Raw genomic sequence first — 27944 nt, 5'->3', positions numbered from 1 at the left:
GGTCTTCCTTCAGTTGGTTCACCCCCCAAATGGCTGCTATGGCCGGAGCTATGCTGATTCAAAGCCAGGAGCCATGTGCTTCCTCCTGGTCTCCCATGCGGGTGTAGGAGCCCAAGCACTTAGGCCATCCTCCACTGCCTTCCCAGGCCACAGCAGAGAGCTGGACTGGAAGAGGAGCAACCAGGACTAGAACCCGACACCCATATGGGATGCTGGCGCCTCAGGCAGACGATTAAGCAAGTGAGCCATGGCAGCAGCCCCAAGGGACTTTTCCCACTCATGCATAATATAGTCATACAAGTGTTTTGACTTTTACCTGACTAGAAATAAGTTGTCAATAAATAGTGTTTTTGCAGAAATTGAATACTTACAAGCACAAATAAGTGAGTGAATTATAGCCGGCCACATTTAAAATATTCAAACCGTGGAAGATTCAGCATTAAATCTTCTTGCTACTCTGTGAGCTCAAGCAAAGATACATCGTGAACACAAATATAAAATATAACAGATGATTAGAAGATGAAGGATTGGGCACATATTATGCTTAACTACTTTATTGTTTAGTTTTTACATATAGAAAGGAAGAAAAAAGATGGATGTGTATGAAATGATAAGAAAAATATGACAGCAAAGTTACAGCAGAGCTCTCAAAACTAGCAGAAGCCAGGAGTCATCCAGCTAGGCAGAATGATGTCATTCCTTAAGTCTCCTGAAAATGTACAAAGCACAGTTTTAAAAAACTGAAAAAAAAAACAAAAAAACAAAAAAAAGGGGATATGGCAATAGGAATAGTGAGTCCAAATGTATCAAAATGCATTCTTGTTATTCTAGGGGTCTTGAGTTGTGAAATAAAAGCAATAAATGTATCAAAAGTATGGAACATTGAGACAAAACAATCACCTACATTACTAATAAAGCTAGTAGTACATAGTAATACATGAAACAGTCAAATGGGTTTGTTAAAAGCACCAAGAACAACACACACATACCAATTCATAGGCAACTCTGGATCAATCCAAACTTTCTCTATCAGGTAGTATTAGGATGCTAGATGCTTGGTGACTTCTATATTATTCTAAGCTTTTTCTATATCCTGCTAAAACTCTGGGACAAAAAGAGTCTCATCTGATACACTTGATACAAAATAAAAACTACCTAACCCAAAATAGAAATAATGATAAGTAATACACAGAATGAAAGCTGTGTTAGAAAAGAGAATGAATATGAGGCTGCCAGGTATTAAAGAGAAACATCTCAGAAGAATTAATGTGTCAGAAAATAACCTAATACAGATAATTGGGAGCTATCCCTGGAAAGAAAAGATGAAAAATCCAGTGCAGGATATTGATGAGTTTGGAAAGAGGAAAACAGATGCTAGTGGAACACAAAGAACCTTCCAACCTGGTTGTAAAATTTGGATATTTTTGAGTTTGAGAGAAAACATTGGATTGTTTTAAAAACCACGGGGATATAACTTAATTTCCATTTGTAAATTGCTCTGTATAGGATGCGAGTGCAAGAAGCAAGGGTAGTGAGAATGTGTTGTTGTGATCTGCATGAGAGGTGATTGGATCATTGGCTGTTAAAATGTTGAAGTAGGAAGAATGGTGAAAACTGGAAAAATTTGGCTTTTGTTTGAAGTTGGATTGAAGGGACCAGGTGGTAAATTGGTAAAATAAGTGAGGGAAAAGAAGGAACAAAGGTAAATTAAGATGTGTGCCTTGTGCAATTAGATATGTTGAGGGGATTCCCATTACTCAAAATATGGTTCAGTTAATCCTGATTTGAAGTCCCACCTTGTGTTGCCCATTCAGTGCTCTTGGTGTTTATAATTTTGTTCTGGGTTCTGTGGGCTGATAGATACAATTCTTCTTGGCTTCCTCTTTCATTCTCAAATTTTCACATGTATCTCATTGCTAAAGTCAGATACCAATTGCCTATTGGTAATTCTAAAGTTGTGAGAATTTCTATTGTCAATTTTAATAGATAAATCACTTAGTATAATGCTTAGAGGAAGGTTGATAATATGGAAGTATTCCTTGTTATTGTTATTTTGTTACATTTTATTATTTATTCTTATCATTTTAAGTCCTTTACTGTCATTTCTTTACCAATTTTGATGCAATTAGAAATAAGAAAACATTAATTGGTGCTCACGTATTAGTCCATTCTGGCTGCTATAACAGAATATCTAGCTGAGTAATGTAGAACCAACAGAAATGTATTCTTTGCACTTCTGAAGGCTAGGAAGTCCAAAATCAAGCCATCAGCAGATTTTGGCATCTAGTGAAGGTACATTTCTCATGACTGTGCATTTTATGAGTCCTTGTGGCAGAAGGGGCCACAAGGCTCCCTCAAATCTTCTTTACGTGGATTATCATCCCATTGATGAGGGTGGAGTAGTTATGACCCAATCTCCTTCAAAAACCCCCATATATTTATGTGATGCCCTGAGGGTTGGGTTTCTTTTTTTCCTTTTTTTTTTTTTTTTTTTTTGACAGGCAGAGTGGATAGTGAGAGAGAAAGAGAGAGAGAGAGACAGAGACAGAGACAGAGAAAAAGGTCTTCCTTTTCCATTGATTCACCCCTCAGTGGCTGCTGCGGTCAGCGTACCACGCTGATCTGAAGCCAGGAGCCAGGTGCTTCCTCCTGGTCTCCCATGAGGGTGCAGGGCCCAAGGACTTGGGCCATCCTCCACTGCCTTCCTGGGCCACAGCAGAGAGCTGGACTGGAAGAGGAGCAACCGGGACAGAATCCAGCACCCCGAGCAGGCCTAGAACCCAGGGTGCTGGCACCGCAGGTGGAGGATTAGCCTATTGAGCCACAGCACCAGCCGAGGTTGGGTTTCACTATGTGATTTTTAGATTGGATACAGTATCATACCATAGCAGCATATATTTCATGAGACTGCATTTTGTGCTTTTTGTTCCTTTCGGTTGAGGCTGAATCCAGGCACACAATTCAGTCATTTTCTTTTTTCAGTATTGTTCTTCTCTCTTCGAAATCTGAGATTGTTGTGGACACTAATGGCTAAAATGTTAGAGGTCAGAGGAAGACAGTGTTTAGTAATTTAGGCTGAGGCAAATCAGTATGTAAATTACTGTCATCTCCTAAGACAGTCGCCCTAGGAACCTAATGATAACCAGGAGCTTTTAAGTCTGTGATTGTGGAGTGTCCCTAAGACACCACAGCAGAGTAACGGTGTTTTGGTTTTTTTTTTCACTTTAGTACTTGCTGTGGCCTTTCCCTAAAATGTTCTCTCCTAGCATAGTGGATGTTCCTTCATTTATCACGCCACACTTCACTACCACAATACCCCATCCTTCCTAAACAGCTCTCACATTACTGCATTCTAAATTCCATTCTTTTATCACATTTTGGTTTTGTGCCACCTGGAATTATCCACAGAGTTACTTACTTTGTATTCACTATCTCATCCCACTGGCGTGTAAATGCCTAGGAAACATATTTGTGTTGTTCATTAGTACATAGTACACGACTTGACAAGTAGTAGGGACATGACACATGTTTGCGGACTGAGAGAATGATTTCATGGCTGTCATATATGGCCACTAAAGCCTCACTTCTACTACGTCTCTACCCCATCCTTTCATTCTTGTGAGTTTTATGAATAATATTGCCAGTTACATAGGAGATCAGCTTGTCCAGAGCTTCCCTCATCAGGGGACTCTGGGCCATATTATTTCACACAAACAGTAATAATAAGCTGTGACTTAGAACTTAAAAGATGATTCTCCAGTAGAGTTAAGATTAGACATTTTACTTGTAGAAAAAATATGAAATAGATTTTGTATATTTTTTTTAATTTCCTGGAATAACATTCTTGATGGCAAGAAAAATCATGATTCTATTCTTTGTGTTTCAATTTGTTTTGAAGATACAATTTATTGATACCTATAGTCACTGTCTAATTTTTATATTTTCCCTAAGTTCTAGCAAATTTGGGGTAATAAGTTATTGCTTCACAAAATGCTTAGAAAATATACATTGTTTATTATTTCCATTTTCATGAATTTTTTGAAGCTCTCTTGTATACAGGCGCATTCATACACACACATGCACACACACACATGCAAACACACCCTCAATTTGTGCAAAGAATTTTCTGGGCTTAATAGTCTCATCAAACGTGAAGTAGATTGCATAAGAAATGGTAAATCATAAATGTGTCCATTTTTATTTCCCAAATTAAAGTTCCAAGGCAGTGGTGAAGTGAAGTGTTGTGGACTCTGCTGATATTATAATATTAAAAATAGCACCCATACAATCAATATAGTTTTCAAAGAAGTTGTAAATTCATAATTGGTAGCCAGCTTACACTCTCACACTTCAGTTTGTTCGTATTTCCGGAGACGAGAATGCAATTGGTGAAAATACCTTCTGATGTAATAGATTTGGTTCATTGGCTCTTAGTCCTTCTCCCTCTCCCACCCACTCTGTAGTATCTCAGATGAGAAATTATAGATCTTATACTTTAAGAAAATTTAGTAAAAATGAGTCTTATTTTTAAAAGCTGGGTACCTAAGAAGCAACAGTTATAGAAGCAGAATGTTGTCCCCAAATGCTCTTCTGCTGTGAAATTCATCACCATTTCTGAGAAATTACATAAATTCTTTCTCAAAACCCTCTAACTGGTAGCAAGCTAACACCAGTTATAAACCTAGCCTTGTAAATGCTACTTTCTGACTCAATGGGAATGTGCCAAGGTTATGTAAAAATTATCCTGCTTACATAATTAGAACTGTGTGTTACCAAAGCTGAATGAATGCATTCTTTAGTTGGGAAAACACTGGCATTAATTGGAGAGAAGTCAAAGAATTGCAGTCTCTGAGCATAACTGTTTTGGAGCCATAATAATTTGCTACAGAGAGGAATGCTTACAGAGAAATAGCATTAATTTTAATTGGTTATGTCTCTGACTCTGAGTGAAGATATGAGATATTTGTAAATTTTGCTTTCTGCTCCTTAGTCCTGAATAGAAAAGAGATAAAATATATTGAATATATAGTAAATAGAATGGGGACATTATGAGTCTCCAAGGTTCTGACTGCTGGTAAAAGAGGTTACAAACATAGAACAGAGGAAAGATAAAAACAATATTATTGTCCTTTGGTAAATACTAGTTTTCTATTGCTGTTACAACAAATTACCACAAATTTGATCACTTAGAATAGTACAAGTGTATTCTCTTACATTTCTGGAAGTGAGAAATCCAAAATTAGACTCTACTGGGCTAAAGTCAAGGTGTCAGAAGAATTAATTTCTTCTGCAGGCTGGAGGGAAGAATCTGTTTTCTTAACTTTTCCAGAGGTTAACTACAGTTCTTCCCTTTGCCCTAATGCTGTTTAAAAGCCAGCAGTGTAGCAGCATCAACTCTATTTAACTGGCTTCTGCTTACATTTCTCTATGTGACTGTGACTGTTTTCTCTCCCTCTTATTGGAACCCTGTGGTTATGTTAGAATCAGAATCTTCATCCCAACTCTAGATCTCTAACTTCATCACAGATTCCACGGACTTGGAAAGAGATGTCTTTGAGAGGGGAGTATTAGTTTGTCTACTACAGAGGAGAATTGGAAGTATTAATATGAGTATGATGTGAAGGTTATATATACGTATCCATGCACATAAATATGTTTTTAGATGTGTGTGAAGGGACGTGTGTGAATTCATAAAAGTATGTGTAAATGTTTATACATTTGTGTGCAGTGTGCATTGTGTGTATCTGCTCAATTAATTTATTCATTTATATGAGTCCTAGCCTTAATTTTTTATGTATAATTTATAAGTAGCAAATGTTGCACAATTTTAAGTTCATAATTCCAAGTTGATTCCTGACATAACTAAGAAGCAGGGTCACCCAGTGCCCAGATACTAGTTTAAAATATCATCTTCCAGTGAAAAAGAAATAGAGCGCCTTTAGAAATGATTTAGACTGAGATGGGGATAAAAGGATGATGAGCAGGAGCAACTTATTATGCAATAAAGTACAAATGTATTCAGAGCATGTGGTGACATACAACTATAGAGTAAAATAATGATAATAATGAAATATAGCCATTGATTAAAATAGGAATTTGTGACTCCACATTTAAGTATGTAGGTATAAATCAGTATTTATTGCCATCATAAATCAATATATCATATATCAATATATGATGGAAGGGTGAGTCCTGATTTCTATTATGGCACTAACTTACAAAGTTGTAAAGAATGGTAAAGAATGGATTTGGAAGATCAATATCTGGCAATTGGCATTATGTAGTTCATTCAGGTAGAAGTTTCAATGTATGCTAACGTTGGTGAGAGGAAGTTAATGAGTAATAGAATTTTTCATAACTTGCATCATCTCTCCACAAATGATTGGTCAATTGCACATGAAAAGATGGTGATTTGATTGTGAAATAAACGTGCCCTATGGTAACATGACCAGGTGATGGAAATTAGCAACACCTTGTTGCAGTGGTTGACAATCCTTCTAACATCCCAGAGTAGCTAAACATATGGCTTTTCCCAGGCCTACTTCTCAGTAGTGGAGGCTTCTTTCTTCGAATGTTTAAGAGGTAAATTTGTTGTATATAAATTTCAGTAGAACTTTAATTGTGAGAATGCTGAAGGTTTAAACCTGGGATGTTTTCTCCAGAGACCATAGGCATTTTCTTTGTTAGGAGTCATGGATCAATGTGCCTCAGACAATTTTTTCCCACAGTTTAACTATCCAAGTTAAATGTGAAAGTTGACATTTTAGTGCATTATTTTGCAGTATGCCAAAGCTCTAATCTCCCAGGTAATACAAGCTTCCATGTACTCACCACTCACTATCAGTGTTCTTGTTCTAGATCATGATGGCTGCAATTTTTCTTTCAAATTCAGATAGTATTAAATTTTTTTTTATCATGTACAACATGGTGTTTTGAAGTGAATATACTTTGTGGACTGATTATGTCCAGCTAAGCAACATTTATTATCTCAACTATTTTGTTTAATTCTTCATTATGATGTTTATGATACTTATATAAATGTTATATATCTATATTTGTCCTTTAGATATCTTCATTGCTTCCTATAAACCTAGAAATATATTAAATATGTTTTAACTAGATTCAAGTGGTATTTTGACAAGAAAACCCTTTAAAATGTCTAGTCTTTCATTATGAAAAGAAAGGAATTTTGTATATGAAGTTTTGTTTTTCTTCTAATGTACTGCATGTGCCTTATGGATAACAAAAATGTATAATCTTATTGCCTTGGCTTTACCATAAACTTTCATATAAAATAGTTGGCTATTAATGACAATTAAGGAATCCATGAAAGCCTTGTTGAAACTTTTCCCCTTCACAATAGCCCTTAATAAATCTAATAAAAGGGTTATACATGGATCAACTAACTTAAGACTCTAAAGTGTATATATGAGAAGCAATTAATTGTTTTCTTATTTTACAATAAGGGAACAAAGATCAAGAGAAATCTAAATGAATTATTTAAAATGAAACCTTATGAGATTGCATTATGACTAATTTGATGTCCTTCAGATTTGATTGATGGTTTGATGTCTTTCAGGCATATATTCAAGTGGGGATTTAAGCATGTATAATTAAATATATAATTATTAAACTCTTTACAACCACCCACCCACACACAACCTATACCACTGTATACACACAGATTTCTCTATAGTCTTCTTCCTTGGATTTTCCTAATAGAATTCTGCAATACAAATTTTACCCATAGAATTCCAAGCTATTGTATCCTGTTAGCACTTGGAAGACATGTTGGAGAATATTTTGTAATTGAAAACAGACTAACTTTCAAGGCAACTCTAGGTATATTTTTTGTTTAGAATGCAAAGGTCAGTACTTAGAGGTGAGGTCCACAGAATTTCTTTCTAGGAAGTAAATCTTTAGATTAATTTTGTTTGATATGTTAAATACATTTATAAATGCATTCTATTTTGAGTTCCATTCTGTATCCATAGCAACATCATAAAACCAATGCCAGAGAGATGTATTTTCTTTCTTTATTAGAGAAAAAAATGTACAAAACACTGTAGCAAGGAAATTAAAAATACATTGAGATTGGTTTCAAATCCAAGTTCCACCACCGCTCTGTGGTCTTAACCCAGCTCTGGTGCTGATTCTCAACTTCTTCTTCAGTATAATGGAGATATTAATGGTACTTGTCTTATAAAGGTTTTATAAGCTTTAAGGTGGAATGAATATCTCTATGTAACTAACTAAAATGAATAAAAACAAAATGAGTGAATAAATAATTATGAGAACCAGCATATTTTAGTGTGCTACTTACATTTCTCCAACATTAGCCAATATGAGCTGCTCATGTTAAAGTAAGCAATTTCTTGCAAATGAGTAGCTGTAGTGATCATTATTTAGAGACCTTATGAACTTTGATTAGCATTTGAAAAGCATATTCTTTTTCCCATGAAGTCTTACATTTTAACCATGAGCATATATTGAGTACCACGTGTTTGCAATTTTGTCTAAAAGTTGAATGTATCGGGTTACATTTTATACTGTTTTATCTTTTTATTGTTTAGTTTTGGAGAAGTATTATTTTGTTCTTGAATAAGTGTCTCATAGAAGATTGAAATTCTGCTTTCATATAAACCATCTAAAATTCTAAAATTTAGAAGAGGTTTATAACAAACTCAATGTATTTCTGAAATACATGTTTACTGCCTAACTCCAAAATCATATACTGAGCTGCCTTTGAATGTCCAGGTTGATGTAATTATTTGAATTGGTTGGTAACAATTTGAGAGCAGTTAAGTAAGAAAACAGAAGGTGGGCTGGCGCCTTGGCTAATCCTCTGCCTGCGGTGCTGGCATCTCGGGTTCTAGTCCCGGTCGGGGCACCGGATTCTGTCCCGGTTGCCCCTCCCCTCTTCCAGGCCAGCTCTCTGCTGTGGCCTGGGAGTGCAGTGGAGGATGGCCCAAGTCCTTAGGCCCTGCACCCGCATGGGAGACCAGGAGGAAGCACCTGGCTCCTGGCTTCGCATTGATGCAGCATGCCGGCCACGGCAGCCATTGGAGGGTGAACCAACGGAAAGAAGACCTTTCTCTCTGTCTCTCTCTCTCTCTCTCTCTCTCTCTCACTGTCTAACTCTGCCTGTCAAAAAAAAAAAAAAAAAAAGCATTGACTGAGTAAAATTATACTATATCAAATACATAATGATCTATTACATAATTATGAAAGTTGATGATACTGAATGAGCAGGACATACAGGATGCATTACCAAGATGAAATTATTTTGCCTCTGCATAAATAAATTTACCTCATATTCTTCACTTGCCCTTAGAAAAATTTGGGACATGTTCTGTGAACTCTATTTCTTCTTCCCAGAGAGAGGAATGCCCTGTCTCAAGCATTCCCTTTTTCTCCTCTTGCACAACTTTGCAAAGCTGGATTGCTAGTCCTTTAATGGTAGAGTCAAGGGATGGGGCAGGTAATTTTTGTTTCTTGGTACACTTGTGGGACAGCATTGTACTTGCAAGGCTTTGCAGCAAACCTTCATTTAAACCAAGTGTTTCCATTGTTTTATTTCAGAAACCTCCCCCTGCTGCAGTCTCTGGAGATCTCTCATTTATAGAAGGTGATGCGAACTTGCTGACAGTTTAAGACATTGTCTTTGACTCCTGGTTCTCTGCATTTCCTCCCAACAGGGAACCTGACTCTGTTTAACCCTCTGTCTAACTTTCAGCAGCTAACTCCTTGGCAAAATCTAAACCACACATGGTACCTCTTTTGTAGGTGGCCACCATTCAATCCAGTGGAGGTCTGGATTTTACCCTGTGAAATGCAGAGTCGAACATTAGTCCTGATAAAGAAATGCCTGTTTTACACCAGTGCTAGAAGTGCTCACCAGTGAGTCACTTACCATTTTGAAGCCTCAGTTATAAGTCTGGCATCTCACTGTTATTCCAAATTATCAGAAAGCCCTGCTCTACACAAGATTTCCTTATGACCTCTCTTTTGACATCCTCCCTTTAGGGGAGAGAGATACACAACATGCCAAAAGTTCCTCAAAATTTGCTTGCTAACATCTTTCTCTCTAAATCTTTTATAGCCTTATTGGGATCATGAGGATTGAGAGTTGTAAAATCTGTTTACTACACCACCACCTCCTTTACTTGTGTCCTGAAATATGGTATTCAAATGCTGGGCTTTAATCAAAATTGGGGATAATTATTTTACACTGAAATATTCTGTTATATTCACAATGTATTTGGTGATTTAAAAATATAGCTTCTATCTGTTAGGTGGCAGTACATACCAGAGAAAAATGTGTGTCTTGATTATACCTTTTAGTATAATCTGTGATATAAACTATGCGAGGCTTTGAATGAACATGATTTGCACCATTTCTCAGAACTTAGTGAACCACTAAATGTTTTTAATTAAAACTAGGTAAGATTACAAAAGTATCTTATTTATCTCATATTTGTACACAGGTTGAGTTGTAGTGGGAAAGAATATGCATACATAAAAAAGAGAAATATATTTAGTTTATTAGAGTAACTTAAAGTAGTGACAGTGAAAAAATAAAGACATCCTATGCACTACTGAAAAATCACCTTTTAAAAACAATTTTGCGGGAATTGGTATTATGTTACTGAGAAAGAAAAGAGAGAACAAGGAAAATAACTGAATTAATTGAAAATATTATGACTGTAACCATTCTTTGAGATGATTTCATTATTTGTGCTTAGGCTCCAGTCCTAGCTCTGTTACAAATCAGTCAAATAACCTTGAATAGTGGCTCTTCCTCATCCTTAAAATACTAATGGTGATGTTACCTGGTTAAATGAATTACTGTATAGTATAATAGCATGAAAATGCTTTGGAAATTCTAAAGTTATATACTTAAGTACAGTACTCATGGCTACATAACTATATCCAACATCCACCACTGTATAACTAAATCTAGGATCCATATGTATTTCTCAGGAATCATGATAGAGAGCTGACATTTGCTGCAGCCATTAAGTTGCTGCCTGAGATGCCCACATCCCATGTCTGAGTCTCTGAGTTTGAATCCCAATTCTGCTTCAGTGTGGCCCCAAGAAATTGTCACAGATGTTTGAGAATTTCTCTCTATTGCTCTGCCTATCAAATAAACTAAAAACAAACAAACAAATAAAAAAAACCTCATGATAGGCTTCTAGTATGATAGCTTCTAGTACTGCTGTTTATATGCAGTAAAGGATCTTGGCAAGCATTAAACTAAATGATTTTGAAAGTGTGTTCTAATTTTCTAGTTCTAGGGATTATAGTGGTAACTGTGCACAACGCTTCTTTTTGATTCTTGCTGGTATTTTTATTCCTGCCTCTCTCTAGCACTGGTTTAGTTTTCCTCATTTTCTGGCTTTGCGAAGCAGCTCTACCACTTGCTGCTTAGATCCTATATGATTCTCGGCTTGATCCACCCCTTTGCCTCCAGCACAGTGTCAAGCACGATCCTATGTGTCTTGCAGCACTCAGTGAATGTAGCACGCATCCTTCCTAGCATTTCCTTCTCAAAGAAGCACAGCCTTCTCTGCACACATCTTCTCTCAGGAAGGAAGAAGACAGGGACAGGAAGAAAGAAGGCAACAAATACTTATAAGCAGAAGATAATGTAGATGGTTTCCCTAGTACAATATAATGACGAGCTTCAGGTTCCACGCTCCAGTGTTAGGAATTTCTGAAACGGCCGGCACCACGGCTCAATAGGCTAATCCTCCGCCTGCGGCGCTGGCACCCCAGGTTCTAGTCCCGGTTGGGGCGCCAGATTCTGTCCCGGTTGCCCCTCTTTCAGGTCAGCTCTTTGCTGTGGCCCGGGAGTGCAGTGGAGGATGGCCCAAGTGCTTGGGCCCTGCACCCGCATGGGAGACCAGGAGAAGCACCTGGCTCCTGGCTTTGGATCAGCGCGATGCGCCGGCCGCGGCAGCCATTGGAGGGTGAACCAACGGCAAAGGAAGACCTTTCTCTCTGTCTCTCTCTCTCACTGTCCACTCTGCTTGTCAAAAAAAAAAAAAAAAGAAAAAGAAAGAAAAAAGAAATTTCTGAACCTGTCTAAATTACATCCTGATCAATTCTAATGGAAAACTATTGCATGGAAATAAATTTCTGTAATCATACTAATGTTTGAAATTATCAAACAGAAGGCATTCAATATTAAAAATCAAATGTTTTAAGGTATACTGAAATTTAGTGGTACATTTGTTTTTGTTTTGATGTCACAAAACAATATAATTTGAAAGTTCTCATTGTTATAAAAAGGTATTTTTAAAAGTTGAATGAATAAATAGTTAATGTACACACTACTAAATGTTATTTTAATGCTCTGGCAGAAATATAAAGGATTATTTTGACATTTGGACAAAGCCTCTGGCCTGGAGATATTAAAGTGAACTTACTTTCACATTAATCTACTAATAATATCCCATTGATTTGTAAATGCTTTCTATCGTTTATTCAAATGCCCTTTCTAAATAATGAAATGTTTTTAATCATTTGACAAAGAAAGCTGGTTTAACTTTTAAGTACCAAAAATTAATTTTCACGGCCAGAATTCAATTTCATTTTGAAGGAATTTTCGTGAGTCACTTACTTTTGTTTATTCTCCCAGATTGCCTGCACAGTCTATAACTTAGGTTACCTAAGTAAACTTACTGTATTTTCTAATTTATGATAAGATATTTGCTACCATGATTTCTAGGTCTACTCTCAGGAGATATCTTGAAAAGCTTTATGAATGAAGAAAGTTTTGAAATTATCTCACTCTGAATTATTATACTTAAGGAAAGACTGAGGGTCAGGAATTATGTGAAGCACAGTAGGCCACAAATCAGATGCCTGACTCAGTTAATTTTTGTCTACATGTGATATTCATTGAGCTCACTCTTTACACATATACTTATATATTCCATGTGATATAACTTCCTTGTTATTCTTTCTGTGAAATTAGGTATATTTCTAATAAACTCTAAGCTGACTTTAGAGTTTTCAATGCTTGCTATGTTTGCAAATAGGTGTGTGTCAGAAAATTCACTCTCTTATGAGATTAAAATTCCTTCAGTGGTATCTTGGACCAAATAATAAAGCTGGCCAAATGTTTAAACATCTCCTGAAAAACACTATTATTGTGTATCTTCAAGAATCAAAGATACATGAAAACCTTTTAAATACGCTTATGTGGATTTTTTTTTAACTTTTATTTAATGAATATAAATTTCCAAAGTACAGCTTATGGATTACAATGACTTCCCCCCCATAACGTCCCTCCCACCCGCAACCCTCCCCTTTCCCACTCCCTCTCCCCTTCCATTCACATCAAGATTCATTTTCGATTCTCTTTATATACAGAAGATCAGCTTAGCATACATTAAGTAAAGATTTCAACAGTTTGCTCCCACACAGAAACATAAAGTGAAAAATACTGTTTGAGTACTCGTTATAGCATTAAATCTCAATGTACAGCACACTAAGGACAAAGATCCTACATGAGGAGTAAGTGCACAGTGACTCCTGTTGTTGACTTAACAAATTGACACTCTTGTTTATGGCATCAGTAATCACCCTAGGCTCTTGTCATGAGCTGCCAAGGTTATGGAAGCCCCCTGAGTTCACCGACTCTGATCATATTTAGACAAGGCCATGGTCAAAGTGGAAGTTCTCTCCTCCCTTCAGAGAAAGGTACCTCCTTCTTTGATGACCCATTCTTATGTGGATTTTAGCAGTTGTCTACACAATTGGCGATCTTAAAATTGGTAGAGAATAAACACACAGCAAATATTTATTCCTTCAGAGACCTGGAGAAACAATATCATATTAAAGGAGATAACCCTTGTGGAATTTGGGGCCAAAATGCTTGTGGAAGTTTTACATCAAATCTCCAGGCTTAGATAATTTAAAGCTTGGGTTAAAACTAATGGAGCCATTTGTGGAAGGCAGTGTGGAGATTCCTCAGAAATCTAAAAATCATTGTACCTTAAGACCTAAGACATACCACTCATTGGAATTTATCCCAAATAAATGAAAGTGTTATCTGTACCCACATGTTTATAGCTGCTCAGTTCACAGTTGTTAAGAATGGATCAATCCAGCTATCCATCCACTGGATAAAGAAAATGTGCTATACATACATGATGCAACACTACTCAACCATAAAAAAGAATGAGGTCCTGTCTTTCACAACAAAATGCATTCAGAGACCGTTATGGTTAATGAAATAAGCCAGTCTCCAAAATACAAATATCATATGTTTTCTCTGATCTGTGGTAACTAATGTATAGAGCACAAAAAATGTTGTGTATATCAGTGAAATTGACATCCTGAGAGTTGATTACTATTTATACTCTTTGTTAATACTTTGAGGTATAGTGGTCTTTCTAGTTACTATTTGTTAAATTGTTTAGTAGAACAAAAAATTTTTGATTATAAAGTAAATTGAAAGCGTGTCATCACAAAAATCAAAAGAAAAATGAGAATGGAAGGAATTAGAGAGTGGGAGTGAGTGAGAGAGGGAAGGAAGGTGGGTGGAAAGTGTCATTATGTTTTTAAAACTGTGTATATGAAATACATGACTTCTGCTCCTTGTATAGAAATAAATTTCAAAAGTAAAATAAGTTTAATTGACACATAATTATATATACTTAAAGGATACTGTATGAAAATTTTATACATGTATACGATGTGAAATCTTCAAATAAGGGTAATTAGCAATCCCATCTCCTTAAGCATTTATCATTTCTGTGTTTTGGGAACTTTCAAATTTCTCTCTTCTGGTTCTTTAGGAAACATATAATAAATTTCTTTAAATTTTAGTCACCCTACTGTGCAGTGAAAACCAGAGTTACTACCCCATTATGTCTTATTTTTTCCAAATGACAATTAGTGATGTTAGGAATTTTCTTATATATGCACAAGCCATTGATATATCCTCTTTTTATATATTTATTTATTTTTTTTAGTTTTTGACAGGCAGAGTTAGACAGTGAGAGAAAGAGAGAGACAGAGAGAAAGGTCTTTCTTTTCCTGTTGGTTCACCCCCCAAGTGGCCACGTTGCAGCCGGCACACCGTGCTGATCCAAGCCAGGAGCCAGGTGCTTCCTCCTGGTCTCCCATGCGGGTGCAGGGCCCAAGCACTTGGGCTGTCCTCCACTGCCTTCCCAGGCCACAGCAGAGAGCTGGACTGGAAGAGGAGCAACCAGGATAGAATCTGGTGCACCAACCGGGACTAGAACCCAGTGTGCCGCAGGCGGAGGATTAGCCTAGTGAGCCATGGCGCTGGCGATATATCCTCTTTCTAGCAATATAAATTAAGGCACACTTTGCCTGTTGTAAAATCAAATTATTTGTTTTCTTGCTATTGAATTGCTCATTCATTTTGGATAATAAAACCATATCATACTTCTCAGTCTTATGGTTTATAGTTATACAGATTACCTCTTCACTCAGTTTATTGCTTCTTTTGATGTGCAAAAGCTGTTAATTTGATGTAATTTTGTTTGTCTATTTTTCCTTTTGTTACCTGTGTTTTCTGAGTCACATTAAAAAATTATTGCCAATAGGGCCGGCGCCGTGGCTCAATAGGCTAATCCTCCACCTTGCGGCGCCGGCACACCGGGTTCTAGTCCCGGTTGGGGCGCCGGATTCTGTCCCGGTTGCCCCTCTTCCAGGCCAGCTCTCTGCTATGGCCAGGGAGTGCAGTGGAGGATGGCCCAGGTGCTTGGGCCCTGCACCCCATGGGAGACCAGGAAAAGCACCTGGCTCCTGGCTCCTGCCAGGATCAGCGCGGTGCGCCGGCTGCAGCGGCGGCCATTGGAGGGTGAACCAACGGCAAAGGAAGACCTTTCTCTCTCTGTCTCTCTCTCTCTCACTGTCCACTCTGCCTGTCAAAAAAAAAAAAAAAAAAAAAAAAAAAATTATTGCCAATAAAAGGGAGTTTGAATTTGGTGCCCAGTTAGGGACTTTTAGACAGATAAATTCATATGAAAGACAGAAAACTCAGACTAGCCATCAGAGATCCAGTACCACTGAACCAAACTGGTTCACAAAAGCCAGTAGGAACATTCATACTAAGACGTGTTAGCTACACACTGGTCATCAATTCCTTGAAAAATCAAATGAATGAAATACTACTCTTATGTTCCCCACCAAGTAGTGAAAATAAATGATATAGTTGTATGAACAAATACTGGTATACAAATGAAGTAATAATACTAACAAATTAAAACTCTTAGTGAAATATGAAAATTGCAGTATTCTGAACAGATTGCATTTATACAGTATATACACACAGTGTATATATATATATATATATATATACAGTGTATATACTGTATATATATTCTTAAACATACAAAGGAGGCCAGTGTTGTGGCATAGAGAGTAATGGTGTCATCTGTAACACTGGCATCCCATATGACCTCCAGTTCATGTCCTGGCTGCTCTATTTCCAATCTAACTCCCTGCTAATGTGCTTGGGAAAGCAGCAGAAGGACCAAATGTTTGGTCTCTGGCCACCAACATTGGAGACCTAGAAGGAGTTCCTTGCTCTTGACTTCAACCTGGCACAGCCCCAGCTATCTGGGGAGTGAAACAGCTGATAGAAAATTCTCTCTCTCTCCCTGTCTGCTTGGTGTCATAATGCCCTTTTGTATCATGTTTCTTTCTTGCACAAGCAAGAATTATCTGGAATTCAAAAAAGAATCAAACCTCTGAAATTACAAATGATCTCCAAATTTTCTAAGAACAGTATTTTTCATAAAAATGGAGCTGAATATCTCTGATACAAACAGGAAATATTTCTGAAGGAATCGCCAAAATTTGTGTTTTCTATAATTTTCATAAGAAGATATGCAGTTGGGTACATGAATTTTTTGTCCAGTTCCTGATGTGTTGTGATACTTTCAATCTCTTGATTACTTGATTTAATCTCCAAAGTGGTAAACAAAATCTTCTGTCTTCAAATTTTGAAGGTACAAAAGTGGGTGAAAAAAGCCTTGGAGATGAAAGTGCTGTACAAAGTATTGTATTACATAAGAAAAGTGTGACTAAAATCTGCAAAGCTCCATAAATATTTAAGAATACTCTACGTGAGTGCATGCCAAGTGTCAGCTGCAATTTGGAATCCCCTGAAGGAGAGAGTACCTCTATTCAATGTTCTGGTCACATTCTAAAGTTTGGGAATGACAAATAGCAACCGATGCTTAAAGCAATGTAGAACAAGCTTTGTTGTTGTTGTTGTTGTTATTTTTAGGAAATAATGAGTGGACTTCATAAAATCAAGGGATATATGCTCTGTTTTCAAAATATCCCTATGGATATTTGGAAAGGAATGAGGCTGTAAAAGAGTAAAAAGTAGACTTCATGTGTAGGAGCAATATCTTATGACTTCAGAAATATGACGCAAAGCAATTTATAAAAATGCTAAATTTTGTCAAAAATATTATTTGTCACAAAGATGCTCACTGAATTACACTCTAGTGTGGTATTTTGTAATTCTAGTTCTATTTTCAAATCAGATCTCATAGTATAATGCAGCATGGATGATTTTTATTAGGACTAAATGAAAGTGACTGTGTAAGGCATTTTGAAAGGTATCAAAATGAATGTAGCAGAAGCAGTGCTTTCAGTGTCTTGTGGTGACCAGGTTTCCTCAGGGAGTCAAATAGATTTGCCTGGCTAAACTCCAGGGATGCTGTTCATGTCCATTATCATGGGCCTTGTGGTCCCAGGTGTTGTTCCATGTAGTAGCAGAGGGAAGGAAAATTGAGTGACAGAAATGTAAATAGCCAATGTGCCATTTTTAAGTTCAAGTGAACTAAATGGGTAGGCAAGACCAGTTTTTTGGATGTGGTAACTTTTGATAGCATTGTATAAAAATGAGCAGAATTTAGTCAATGATGGGGTAGTGAAAAGAGGCACATCATTTCAAACAGGTGGAACCATAAGAGTAAAGTAAAAAAGAGTAGAATCTAAAGTATTTGTACATCCCTTAAGCTCAGTTTCATGTTCCTTGGCAAAACTCAGATTGGCACAAATCTAGGCTCTGTGTTTTGTAGCCTAATTTTACTTCATTCAACTCATCAGCATGTTTCTGTTTATTCTCCAGTGCACATCATTTGAATCACCTCTCTGAGCGGCATTTGATTCTAAAACAAGCCATGGAGGATGTGGCTTTGGGTGGTAGAAAACTCTTGCCTGAGTAACCATTCTAACAAAGTTCCCATTCCTTTAAAAGGTATCAAACGCCTCCCATCAAAAGCACATATTCTATGAGATATCAACCCCTCAGTAGGATTTAATGATTCTAACAATCTAATTTTATGCAGTATTTCAACTCCCCTCATCATTCTCAACAGCCAATCAATACCTGGTCAGTTTTCCATCTCTCTAAGAGATTCATCCCAGTAGGTGGGGCAGGGATGCCTGCTCAGGTGCATATGGGATACAATTATACCATTTTGACAGGGTTTTAATTTTGGCAGCTTCCTTTACTCCAAGAACATTGAATGTTCTTTTGTAACAAGATATAAATATTTTGTTTCAGGGAGATTGTGATATTTAAATAAGGTGGATATGATGCTATTGGAAGATTGCCTGGCAATATTAATCTCTGAACATTGTTAATTCCTTTTTTTATGAGTCACTCACTCTCCATTGCATTTTTAATGGCTTAACTTAATACATTTCATCCTACTGTTACTACAATAGAAATAAGGCTTATCCTCCCCCATTACAACTGTTGTTTTTCTTCACAATGTCAGTTGCCTACCTCAAATATGAGAAATATTGATTTCTAGAACTAAATTACATACACTCTGAAGTCTGTGAAGTCAAAATATAGTGAGGGGCTGATGCTGTGGTACAGTGGGTCAATCCTCCACCTGCAGCACTGACATCCCATGTGGGCACCAGTTCTAGTCCCAGCTGCTCCTTTTCCAGTACAGCTCTTTGCTATGGCCTGGGAAAGCAGTAGAAGATGGACCAAGGGCTTGGGCGCCTGCACCTGTGTGAGAGATCTGCAAGAAGCTCCTGCCTCCTGGCTTTGGATCAGCCCAACTTGAGCCTTTATGGCCATCTGGGGAGTGAACCAGCAGATGGAAGACCTTTCTCTGTCTCTCTCTCTCACTGTCTGTAACTCTACCTGTCAAATAAATAAACAAAATATAAATTGTAATTATGAACACAAAAAGGAAGCTTTAAGAAATGCATCCATTTCTGGTAACCACATGTAGATTTAGTAACTTCCTTAGACAAAGACCTGACTAGCATCCTAAGACCTGTGTCCCATATGTAGTCCAAATGTTGTGAATTTGCAATGCAGAGAATGTTTTGCCTTTGTGATCCTGATCTGGGCCAATTCAAAACCACTCAAGAAAATTTCAATATGAGAGGTCATGAGGAGAAATGCTTTCTGATTATAACTGGTTATGAGCTGACAGAGGATTGCTGGGTCATTTCAATAATGAAATCTTAATGCTAGCAAGCATTCAACTGGTCATGGGAGCTAACAGATATAGGAAATTTCTAACTATAGAAGACATTTGAAAATCATAGCATAAATAAGATTGTCCTGAACAACTCCAAATTGTATTATATTTTTATCAATTGACAACACACATTATTAAAATATATTTTGAAATCCACATCACTTGCAAAAACTTTGAGTACATTTGTATTACATGTTGCCTTCTTGTCTGTCACAGTAGATATCCAGAGTTGACACAGTTTCATACATCTTAGCATAATGAATTTATCATAAATCATGATATTCTATTTCACAAGTTATCCTTAATAGTTTCCTTTTTATTTCATTGATATGTTTATTTTCTATTGGGCAGTGTGCTAGGTGCTGAATATAAAATGGAGAGCAAAGCATGCATGGAAAATACAAATTTCAGAACATACACACATATATGCATACACACGTAGATGTATGCATATGGATATATTAAACAATGAAATAAAATGGGTTTCTTGTTGAAGAGGAAGTAGAGAATAAATGTTTCAAAAATAAGCTAGTAGACTCTGTCACAGCCTCTCCATTTGCTATATACATGAGTACTTTTTCTATACCTACATTCAATAATACTCACATTTTATAACACAAAGAGAGAAAATGGCAAATGGCTTCCATGAATTGCTTTTATCTAAAAGTCAGGTATGCCTGAATAACATTAATGGTTTTTTTTAAAGAACATTCTGTTATTTTCTGTGGCTAAAAGACAGATTATCCCTTTTCAGAGATATACGGTGGCACAGAAGGAATGGGATACCTACGAAAAAAAATAGACTCACCCAAAAAAAGCATGGATGATCAAAACCACAATAGTCACTGGAACAGGGTATATGGTATATCTCCATGAGCAGAATAGTGCAGCATTTGAGTCATGGAAGTAGTTAGTTACAAGGTCAGCAAGGTATGGGGAAGCCTCTGGTTCAGTTCTCTGAGAGAAGTCCTTTTGTGTATTATGTAATTTATTATTATCCCCATCATCTCATTTCTGAGGGAATCTACCTTGTCTTTCTCCTTCATGACCTCATCTGAGATGGGCTGTAGTGGGAATTCTCTTTCTAGAGAAATCTTTAGTATCTCAGATTTAGACTTCCTAGCAGTCTAAATCCAAGGGTATGAAGATAAGCTAAATAGCTGAACAATGAAGAGCTTTTTGTGAAATGGATTTTGGACTTATTCTGCTTTAGAATTTCATTCTAATTTAGTATGTCATTTACTTCTTGCCAATCCTACACAATAATAGTAATCGCCAACTACTACATTATTTTATATGACATTTGCCTCTTAACTGCTACATTTCCTGCTTCTTTTAAAAAATATTTATTTATTAATTTTAGAAAATCGAAGTTACAAAGAGTCAGAGAGAGAGAGAGAGAGATTGATATCCAATCCCCTGGTTCACACCACAGATAGATACAAAGGCCAGCACTGGGCCAGGCCAAAGTCTGGAGTTTAATCCAGGTCTCCCACATGAGTGGCAAGGCCCAAGCACTTGGACCATCTTCTGCTGCTTTACCTAGGCCATTAAAAGGAAGCTGGATCATAAGTGGAACAACTGGGGAAAATATGGGATGCTGACATTTAAGGCTGAAGTTTTACCCACTGTGTCACAACACTGGCCCCGATTTTCCTGCTGCTTTGACTATCTTGCACAACTTTAGTGTGAGATGGAAATTTAAGATTTAAATGCTACAACATTCCAAATTATCAGTCAAAATTTATTATGTGATACAAAAAGTTTTCTTAGAACCTGTATGTAAATCCCTCCCTACTTTCTTTGAGGAGCCAATTTTATCTAAAATCTGTCTTTTAAAACTTTACTGTAAGAAAAGCTGGAATCAGTCATCATATAGAAGTCTTCAGATTTGTTTCTTTTTTCTTTTTCTTTATTTATTGCATGCATCTCATAAATACATTAGGAACATAGTAACTCTTCCTATCATAACCACTCTCCCACCTATACTCCCACCCTTCTTCTTCTTCCCTCTCCTATTTCCTGTTCACTTTTTTTTTGGGGGGGGGGGACTTAATTATCTTTAAAGGACTCAAGAATGATATATCTTTTGTGAGAACTTAGACTTCATTATCATTTATGAGACATAAGACTATCCTCAACTTAATACACTAGAATGAAGTAATTCTTTGAGATCAAGTTTCACTATTAAGTCTCATATCACAACTCTTTGAGGACAGGGGTCCTGAATAGGAAATTAGTGCATGGTGACTCCTGTCATTAATTTAACGGTTAACACTCTTATGTAAGATGTCAGTGATCACCTAAGGCTCTTGACATGAGCTGCTGAGGCTATGGAAGCCTTTTGAATCACAAACTCTTTCAGTATTTAGACAAGACCATAAGCAAAGTAGAAATGCTCTCCTCCCTTCAGAGAACATTAGCTCCTTCTTTGATGACCTTTTCTTTCCACTGGGGTCTCACCCACAGAGGTCCTTCATATAAGACATTTTGTGCCAGAATATCTTGGATTTTCAAGCCTGAAATGCTCTTGTGGGTTGTTCAGCTAGACCAGAATGCCTTAAGGGCTGATTCTGATGTCAGAGTGCTATTTTGAGTGATTGTCATTCTATGAGTCTGCTATATGGACTGCTTTCCATGTTGGAGCATTCACTCCTTTTTAATTCTATTATTATTATTAACCAGACACTAAATCATATCTATATAATCACTTTAATACTTAATCCTATGCATTTGATCACTTTAATACTTTAAATGCTATTTTTAACACTCAGCTTAAGGGTATTTGGGGTCCCATGGTAAGTTTTTAAACTGTACCCTTAGAAGTAAGTCCATAGAAATGTATGTAGAAATATAAAGCTTTAAAGTTACAAACTTTATAGCCTTCATAACTGTAAGTTTAGGAACATGGTGAATCTTCCCACTGTACCTGCCCTCCCACCCACACTCCCACCCTTCTTCCTCTTCCCTCTCTTATTCCCACTCTTATTTTTTACTAAGATCTCTTTTTCAATTAACTTTATACACACATAATTAACCCTATGTCATATAAAGGGGCCAAAAAATAGTATTAAAGAAAAAAAAAAAACTGTTCCTCAACAGTCAAGACAAGGGCTGTTCAAAGTCATTGCTTCTCTAAGTGTCAATTTCACTTCTACAGATTGCCTTTCATATGCTGTATTAGTTATCACAGATCAGGGAAAGCATATGGTATTTGTCCCAATGGGACTGGCTTATTTAACTAAGTATGATTTTTCCAGATCCATCCATTTTGTTGCATTCCCTGATGGCTAGTGATCCTGAGAATTTTTTCATGCGTATGTTGGCCATTTGGATTTTGTCTTTTGAAAAATATTTGTTTAAGTCCTTTTCCCATTTATTAACAGTGTTTTTTGTTTCATTGTTATTGAGTTTCTTGATCTCTCTATATATCCGGTTATTAATCCCTTATCAGATGTATAATTTACAAATACTTTCTCCCATTCTGTCAGCTGCCTCTTTACTTTGCTGTTTTTTTTTTTTGTTTTTTTTTTGTTTTTGTTTTTTTTTGTACAGAAGTTTTAAAGTTTAATGTAATCTCATTTGTTAAATTTGGCTTTGATTACTTTGGCTCTTGGGTCTTTTCTAACAACATTTGCCTGTGACAATGTCTTGCAAGGTTTCCTCAATGTTCTCTAATAATTTGATGGTTATCAGGCCATAGATTTAGGTCTTTAATCCATTTTGAGTGGATTTTTGTGTAAGGTGTAAGGTAGGGGTTTTGCTTTATACTTCTGCATGTGGAGATCCAATTTCCCCATGACCATTTGTTAAACAGACTGTCCTCGCTCCAGGGATTGGTTATAGCTCATTTGTCAAAGATAAATTGGTTGTAGATACTTGGATTGATTTCTGGCATTTCTATTCTGTTCCATTGGCCTATGTTTCAGTTTTTGTACCATTATCAAACTGTTTTGATTATAACTGCCCTGTAGTATGTCTTGAAATCTGGTTATTGTGATGCCTCTAGCTTTGTTTTTATTGTAAAGGATGGCTTTAGCTATTCAAGGTCTCCTGTGCTTCCATATGGATCCCAGCACCATTTTTTCGCTGAGAAGAATGTCTTTGGTATCATGATTGTTATTGCATTGAATCTGTAAATTGCTTTTGGAAGAATGGACATTTTGAAGATATTGATTCTTCCAATTCATGAACATGGAAGATTTTTCCATTGTTTTGGTATCTTCTTCTATTTATTTATTTAATATTTCATAATTCTCATCTTAGAGATGTTTGACATCCTTGGTTAAATTTATTCCAAGGTATTTGATTTTTTGTTGCTATATTGTGAATGCGATTGATCTTAGAAGTTCTTTCTCAGCCATGGCATTGACTGTGTATAAAAAGGCTGCTGATTTTTGTGTATTCATTTATATCCTGCTAATTTACCAAATTATTCTATGAGTTCCTGTGTTTTCTTAGTGGAGTCTTTTGGATCCCCCATATATAAAATCATGTCATCTGCAAATAGGGAAAGCTTGACTTCCTCATTCCCAATTTGTATCCCTTTTGTTTCTTCTGTTTGCCTAATGGCTCTGGCTATAACTTCCAGGACTATGTTGAATAGCTATGTGAGAGTGGACATCCTCGTCTGGTTCCAGATCTCAGTAGGAATGCTTTCAAGTTTTCCTCATTCAATAGGATGCTGATAATGGGTTTGTCATAAATTGCCTTGTGTTGAGGAATCTTCCTTCTATACCCAATTTGCTTAGAGTTTTCATCTTGAAAGTGTGTTGTATTTCATTACATGCTTTCTCTGCATCTATTGAGATAATATATGGTTTTTGTTTTTCACTTTGTTAATGTGATATATCACATTGATTGATTTGTGATTGTTGAACCATCTGTGCATACCAGGGATAAATCCCACTTGGTCTGGATGAATGATGTTTCTGATGTGTTTTTGGATTATATTGGCTAGAATTTTGTTGATTATTTATGCATCTAGGTTCATCAGGGAATTTGGTCTGTAGTTCTCTTTCCCTGTTACTTCTTTTTCAGGTTTAGGAACTAAAGTGATGCTGAATTCATAGAAAGAATTTGGGAGGATTCCCTCCCTTTCAATTGTTTTGAATAGCTTGAGAAGAGTTAGTTCTTTAAATGTCTAGTAGAACTTAGCAGTGAAGCCATTCATTCCTGGGCTTTTCTTTGTTGGGAGGGTCTTTATTACTGACTCAATTTCCATCTTGGTTATGGGTCTGTTTAGGTTTTATATGTCTTCATGGCTCAATTTAGTAACACTGTCTGTGTCTTGGAATCTATGCATTTCTTCTAGGTTTCCTGGTTTGTTGGCATACAGATCTTTGTAGTAATTCCTGATGATTCTTTTCATTTCTGTGGTGTTTGTTGTTACATTTCCTTTTTCAACTCTAATTTTATTAATTTGGATCTTCTCTCTTTTTGGGGGGTTAATTGAGATAATGATATATCAATTTTGTTTATTTTTTCCAAAAAAGCAACTCTTTGTTTTGCTGATTTTTTAATTTTTTGTTTAGATTTTATTTCTTTTCTGATTTTAATTATTTCTTTTCTCCTACTGGTTTTGCCTTTGGTTTGCTATATTTTTCTAGGTGCTTGAGATGCATTGATAACGCATTTATTTGGTGCCTTTCCAATTTCTTGATATATGCACCAACTGCTATCGAATTTCTTCTTAACACTGTTTTTCTGTATCCCATAAATTTTGATAAGTTGTCATCTTCATTTTTTTTCAAACTTTTTTTTTTTTACTTCTCCTTTGATTTCATCTATGATCCACTGTTCTTTCAGGACATGCTGTTCAGTCTCCATGTGTTTTCATATTTTCTGGAGATTCCTGAGTTGCTGACTTCCAGCTTCTATCAGTTGTGGTGTGAGAAGAGGCATTGTGTGATTTCAATTTTTTTGAGTTTGCTGAGACTTGCTTTATGGCATAGCATGTGGTCAATCATATAGAAACTTCTATGCACCAGTGAGAAGAATGTGTATTCTGCAACAGTGGAGTGAAAAATTCTGTATATATCTGTTAGGTCCATTTGGTCTATAGTGTCAATTATCTCTGTTGTTTACTTGCTGATTTTCTGTCTGGTTGATCTGCCCATTGCTGAAAGTGGGGTACTGAAGTTCCTCAATTACTATTGTATTGGAGTCTATGTCTCCCTTTAAATCACTTAACATTTCTTTTAAAGTTTCCAAGGTAAGACCCCCATTAGGCTTGGTAGCTCTTCTCTGGTTAACTAGATTAAGGAGAATGGTCAGCTCTCTTGGTATGACTTGTTCTTGTCCTCACAGCTGCAAGATGCCCTCGTGTTAGTTCCTGGTGCGCTCAGCACTCATTCACATTGCTTAATGAACTGCACATTTGATCTGTGGAGTCTTTCCTATGAGCACTGTTCCCTCTGGTATGAGCTGCTTTCAGGTCACAGAAACAATACCAAGAGAATTCAATCAGTAAAATATGGAAACTGAGTAAACATACCCGTATGGTAATTGAGGATATTGGGGGATGCAGGGAACTGCTTTGCAGTTGTAGGGCACCTAGCCACACTTTGGCTCCTCTTATGCAGTCACTGTTTTTCAGACTCAGCTCTCAGGGTGGGTTTTTTTGTCTGGTTAGGTCTGTGGATTGCTGGCATGCAGAGCCCCCCGCTGTCCCACCCCACCCCAGGTAACCATGCTCACTGCTAGTCAGTGGTAGGAGGGTAGGAGATTTCCATTGCCAAGCAACTGGTGTGGTACAACTTGTGTGGACAACCTCCTTATTTATTTATTTATTTATTTATTTATTTATCTCTTCCTGTCTCTGCTGTCCAAGGGGGCTCACTTGGAAGTTCAAAAGCAGTCACCAAGCTTTCCCTCCCACTATTATCTGCAGCAGCATGGGCCCATGGATTTCTCTCTCACTTGGTTTGCTGGGGCCATTGTTCTCTTCCCCAGGTCCAAGTTTCTGCTGTTTTTTGATGCGTAGTTGCTCTTTCAGTGCGGACCAGGATTGTCTCTATCGTTTTTACTGGGTTTCCTGCTGCAGATTTAATGAAGCTTTATTTTAGGTATATAGTTTCTCTCCTTTTTAAATATTAATTTTGTAGCATGTGAGTCAGACTGTCCTGTTGCTATTAAGCCATCTTGGAACCAATTGAAGTATTCTGATTTTTTAAAAATTATTACTTCCCCTAATATTAATCATCAGAGGAACAGATGAAAATTAAGTGTCTCTCGTAGATTAGTTGATGAACAATTTAAATATTTGTCTTGTATGTTTACTCAGTTTCTATATTTTGCCGATTTAATTCTCTTGGTATTGTTTCTGTTATCTGAAAGCTAGTTTCGGTGATATGCAGATTGTATTTTTATCAAAGACTATCTCATAGTCAGCATTGCATACTTTCATCTGGCTTCTCTCTCTTTTTTTACTAATAGCAGTTGTTGAAAGTCATTATCTAGATTCATCATTTCAGTAGAATAAAATCTCTAAAATGTAAAAAGTGAGAATCAATAGGTTAATTTATATAAACAAAATCAAAGAGGAAATGTGGGAAAAATCATCAGCAAGTGGTTTTGACCATAACTTCAAAATGCAACTGGACTAGATCCTGTTTTCAGATTGTCCTTCATTGTGACATTAATTAACCTCTGTTTTCCGAGCCTTAATCATTCTCTCAGTTTCAGTTTTTATGAATTCCAACCTGTTTTTGTTGTAATTGTTGTTTTTAAATTATTTATTCATTTATTTGAGAGGTCTGTGTTAGAGACAATGAGAGGGAGAGACCAGAAACAGAGGTCTTCCATCTGCTGGTTTGTTTCCCAAATGGCCGCAATGGCTGGAACTGGGCTGATCTGAAGCCAGGAGCTTCTTCCAGGTCTCCCAGGTGAGTGCAGCGGCCTAAGTGCTTGAGCCATCTTCTACTGCTTTCCCAGGCTGTGCTGTACCAAAGTGCTGGTCCCGCCAATCAGTTTTTAACATAGTAGATGGGTGAACCTTCAAAATCAGCCGTTAGACAAAGTCACACTTTTTTTTTTTTCTTTTGGACAGAGTAGATAGTGAGAGAGAGAGAGAGAGAGAGAGAGAGAAGTCTTCCTTTTTGCCGTTGGTTCACCCTCCAATGGCCACCACGGCTGGTGCGCTGCAGCCGGCGCACCGTACTGATCCGATGGCAGGAGCCAGGTGCTTCTCCTGGTCTCTTATGGGGTGCAGGGCCCAAGCACTTGGACCATCCTCCACTGCACTCCCAGGCCACAGCAGAGAGCTTGCCTGGAAGAGGGGCAACTGGGACAGGATCCGGCACCCCAACTGGTACTAGAACCCGGTGTGCCGGCGCCGCTAGTTGGAGGATTAGCCTATTGAGCTGCGGCGCCGGCCCCAAGTCACAATTTTTAACCCTCTTATGGCCCCCCATTAAAATAAAAAAC

The 27944-nt window shown here is 37.0% G+C and overlaps 1 protein-coding gene and 1 long non-coding RNA gene across 9 annotated transcripts in view; one reads left to right on the top strand and one right to left on the bottom strand.

Moving 5' to 3' along the window:
- The window catches only part of ANO3 (anoctamin 3), a 426063-nt gene that overhangs the window by 167645 nt on the left and 230474 nt on the right, over window positions 1-27944 (top strand). The gene's annotated exons all lie outside the window — the stretch shown is intronic.
- LOC127484448 (uncharacterized) lies at window positions 494-5449 on the bottom strand. Its single transcript, XR_007911451.2, has 3 exons — window positions 5215-5449; window positions 2884-3030; window positions 494-709 (listed from the first exon to the last, which is right to left on the bottom strand). It is a non-coding gene; the product is annotated as an uncharacterized lncRNA (long non-coding RNA).

This window comes from Oryctolagus cuniculus, chromosome 1 (assembly GCF_964237555.1).
Source record: "Oryctolagus cuniculus chromosome 1, mOryCun1.1, whole genome shotgun sequence".
NCBI lineage: Eukaryota > Metazoa > Chordata > Mammalia > Lagomorpha > Leporidae > Oryctolagus > Oryctolagus cuniculus.
This window is presented reverse-complemented; position numbering and strand designations above follow the sequence as displayed.